Raw genomic sequence first — 4,833 nt, 5'->3', positions numbered from 1 at the left:
AGAAAACTGAGTCTTCCCCACCTGGCACGCCTGCCAGAAGCTCTCAATTGTGGAAAGCTACATTTCAGCATCTTGTCAGTATTTTGTTTTGTTTCCTTTTTCAAGACAGAATTTTCTCTGTGTAGCCCTGGCTGTCCTGGATCTTGCTCTATAGACCAGACTGTCCTTGAACTTAGAGATCTGCCTGCCTCTGCCTCACAAAGTGCTTAGAGGGATTAAAGGTTCACCATCGCCCAGCTCCTTGTCACAATTTTTAAGAATTCTCGTTGATGGTTTCCTGTCTAGGATATTATTTGGGGGGGGGGCTGTAGGGAGTGGGGTTTGGATAGGGGTTGTCACCAAGTTCTTCTGTGTCCCTCTTTCTCAACTGTGAGCCTAAAGTCATCAAGCCACTGCAAAAGAAGCTTCCTTGCCCTTTACAGTCAGCAGGAGCAGGAATCATGGACTTACACGTGGTTTCTGGTGAGAGCACAGACCACGGACATCCATATGGCCTATGGCATTAGCACATGCCTCAGACCTCAGCATGGACTCCCGCGGCGGTACAGACCACAGACATCAACAGAGCCACCAGCTGTGGCATCACGAACCCACACATGGCCCTCAGCAGCATCATTGACCATGAACATAAACACGACCTTAGGTGGTTGCACAGACCCCTCATAACAACATGGTTTCAGGCAGCGAGCATAGACATCTGCATGGCCCTCAGTGGTGGCACGGGCCACACTTATCAACATGACTTCAGACGGCAGCCTGAAATCCACATGGCCCTTGGTGGTAATATGTAGCCTTCTCTCAAACCTATCATTACCATTGAGCCTCTAGTTCCTCCTCTCTCCACTATGCACACATCTCTCCATCCCTTCATCTTTTCCACCTCCCCATCACATAATTCATTCACCGTAATGGCACTGGAAACTGCAGTGTGTCATGTAAGACATCCTTTTGCCAAGCAGCTTTACAAGCAAAGATTCACTGCAATGAGAGATGGGTCTGGTTCAGGGTCTCTGGTTTCCGATGCACCATAAATACATGACCATTGCTAGGACTTGGTTTGGATATCCCACTGATGTCCAGAGTCAGGGTGATGGGGCAGGGCATGGGGCAGGTTCCACGTGAGTTCCAGGCTGCTGCACACCTCTCCACCCTCAGTGTTGGCCTCCACGCTGAGGCTTGTGATTTTAGCCTGCAGTCAGCACCACTACCCACCCTGACCTCCATCTCCCAGCAGGGCCAGCAGCTCCTCCAGCTGCAGCAGCAGCAGCTCCAAGCTGGGAGCCCCATGCAGAACATCTGGTTCTGCAACAATGGCTCCTGCAAGCCCTCCAGCGGTTCCTAGATTAAGTAAATGTTGAGGTGGACCAACTCAAAGTGCTGGATCTGGGTCCAGATAGCAGAATAGGCTGCACCTTGTTGGTGGTACACATTTTTAATCACAGCACTCGGGAAGCAGAGGCAGGCAGATTGCTGTAAATTCGAGGACAGTGTGATCTACAATATGACTTCAAGGGAGGGAGGGAAGAGTGTTGTGATCCAGCTGCCCTCACTCCCCCTGACTGACAGCGGATCTTCCTTGTGGTCTGCAACTGACAAGAATGTTTGTGTTCTTTCTGGCTGGTGGGTCTCCGCAGAAGGAGTACAGGTATAAAAGGTTGCTGGGCAAACTAAAGGTTGCTGTTCATCCACCTGAAAAGAAGTCTCTGTGTCTCAATCCCGGCACACCCCCCCCCACACACACACACACCCGCCAGTCTTGGCTATCCAGGCTGTGCTGGCCGCAGCAGAAGAGAGCACAAGACAAGGAGAGGCAGGGAGGCAAGGCAGGAAAGGGAAAGGAAAGGAAAGGAAGGGGAGGGGAAAAAGAAGGAAAAGGGGGAAAGGCTAACTATGGGACTGCAGATTTGGGTCAGGGATTAAGAGCAGTGGGTGCTCTTAGAACCAAGGTAGCTCCAGTCCCAGGACACCTGACACCTTTCCCTACCTCCATAGGCACCAGGGACCCGTGTGGTGCACAGACATACATGAAGGCAAAACACTTACACAAATTAAATAAAAATAAATAAATCTTAAAGAAATGCTGCTTGAGGAACTAGATCCATTTGACATAACTTAAATTTTACATGCTACATGCATCATGCTGGGAAGGGCTGGGAGGGGCTCTGTCAACAAATCACTGGCTTTGCAAGCATGGGAGCTAGAATTTAGATCCCCAGAAAGCACATAAAAGTCTGGGTGAGCGTGGCTGCTGCCTGGAGCCCTGGCACTCAAGAGGCAGCCACAAGGCATCCCTGGGGTAATTTGTCAAACTAGACTAGCTGCGATTGGTAAGGTCCAAGTGCTTCAAAAAATAAAATGGAGTTGGGCTAGAGAGATGGCTTCATGGTTAGAGAGCTCTTGCCCTCACAAGGGACACAGGTTCAGTTCCCACATACGTGCCTCACAGCCATTTTTAACCAGCTGCAGGGGATCTAAGACGCTCTTCTGGCATCTACAGGCTCCAGACACATTTGTGGTACACACAGAGGTAAACATTAATACACATAAAATAAAAGTAATCTAGAAAAACTTTTAAAATAAATAAAATGGAGAACAATTGAGAAAGACATTTAACATCAACTTCAGGACTACACACACACACACACACCTGTATGTTCACCCTCACAAATGTGCCCAAACACAAATGTGATTAACAATTTGATAAAAGACTCGCATAGTATCCCATACATGTGAATAAATTTTTTTGTCCTGGTTGGCTTGGAACTCACTATGTAGACCAAATTAGTCTCAGACTTTCAGCAATCCTCCTGCCTCTGCAGTCTGAAATTATAGGCTTGTACCAACACACCTGGCTAGTTTTACTTTAAAACCTAGTTATAGCCACTGGTGAATCTTGGCTTCGTCAAGCAGCCGCATTGCTGTGCATTTCACTGGGCATCAGTGGATAGATGGGCTGGGAGCTGGTCTAATTCTCCTATCCACACTCACAAGTCACTCCACGCAATTCGACTAAACTTGAAATACTACGGTTGTTTATCAAAGATATTTCCATAAGGAGGTTCAAATAGAAGAGAAGGAATAAACATTCCACACTGTACATACTAATTATTCAGTAAATGCCTGCAAAATTAATTTGAAAGTTTCCCTCGACATGGTTCAGTTAATTAAAATGGTAAGTTGTTATTACATCTTATCACTTCAATTTTTCCATTATAGTACTAAGAGAGCACTCACTAATGCCGGAGCTTGGGCTGAGTGCTTCTCACACATTACCAAATTGGATTCTTACAATATTGCGGAAAGGTTGTTCTGTGGTCACCCTCCTCCTGTCTTTGTGTTTCTGGGCTCACACCCGGGGCCTCACACATGTTGGAAGAGTGTCCCACCACTGAACTATGCCCATTACCCACCATTTCCCTTTCACAAATGAAGAACTTTTCACATAATGAGGCTAAGCAACTCATTGAAAGGCTACAGCAACAAGAGGTAAACCTGGACTCTGATACCAAAGATGATGTCTGAGGGTTCCTAGTGCTGTGCTAAAACACATGAATGAAAGTAACTGGGGGAGGAAAGGGTTTATTTCATCATCTTACTGCTTGTAGTCCATCATTCAGGGAGGAAAGGGTTTATTTCATCTTACTGCTTGTAGTCCATCATTCAGGGAGGCCAAGGCAGAAACCTAGAGGCAGGACCTGATGAAGTGGCCCTGGAGGAGTTCTGTTTACTGGCTTGCCCCCACGGGTTGCTCAGCCTGCTTTCTTATAAACTCCAGAGACACCTGTCCAGGGGTGGCACTACACACAATGACCCCTGTCAATCACTAATGTGTCCACAGGCCAATCTGGTGGGGGCATTTTCTCAGTGAGGGGTCTGTCTTCCCAGATGACTCTAGCTTGTGAAAAATTGATATTAACAATTTGATTAACAAATTGATACCAGCATGAATTTGCGAGGGGGGGCGGGGGGAGTTCAAGACAGGTCTCTCTGTAGCTTTGAAGCCTATCCTGGCACTAGCTCTTATAGATTAGGCTGGCCTTGAACTCACAGAGATCCGCCTGCCTCCTGCCTCCCAAGTGCTGGGATTAAAGGCGTGTGCCACCACCGCCCAAGATGATATTCTTTTTTTTTTTTAAGATTTATTTATTTATTATATGTACAACATTTCTTCCATGTGTGCTTGCAGGCCAGAAGAGGGCACCAGATCTCATTACAGATGGCTGTGAGCCACCATGTGGTTGCTGGGAATTGAACTCAGGACCTCTGGAAGAGCAGTCAGTGCTCTTAACGTCTGAGCCATCTCTCCAGCCCCCCAGATGATATTCTTAACAACTAAATTAAAAATCCTTCTTTTTCAAGAATTTAATAGGAAAAATACTGAACTTGTAGGCAAAAAGTCTGAATATAAGCCCTGGATTCAGCATTACATACTAGGCAACCTTGCAAGTCATTGAATTCTATTGCTTACTTGTAAAATTGGTGTGATAATAACTTCCTGGATTATTCTGAGCATCATAAGGCTCTTGTTTAAAACTGTAGATTTAGGGGCTGGGGAGGCGGCTTAGAGCAGAGGCTCTCAACCTTCCCAGTGCTGCTACTCTTTAGTACAATTTCCAACCATAAAATTATGTGTGTTGCTACTTTATAACTGTTGGGGACTGTGAACCCTCAGACCCTGAATTTCCTGTGACCCTCTGCCTGCCGGAGTAAACAACTTGTTTTGCAGCTGCTCTGAGCACTAGACCCTCAGGAGTTCCTGATGGCAGGGGAGTGGTTTCTGGTGGGCTTGCAGCTGAGAGTTAGGGCGTGGCCATTTGTCAAGGATTCCCTATA

Source organism: Chionomys nivalis, chromosome 9 (genome assembly GCF_950005125.1).
Source record: "Chionomys nivalis chromosome 9, mChiNiv1.1, whole genome shotgun sequence".
Classification (NCBI taxonomy): domain Eukaryota; kingdom Metazoa; phylum Chordata; class Mammalia; order Rodentia; family Cricetidae; genus Chionomys; species Chionomys nivalis.
Note: the sequence above shows the minus strand (reverse complement) of the source record.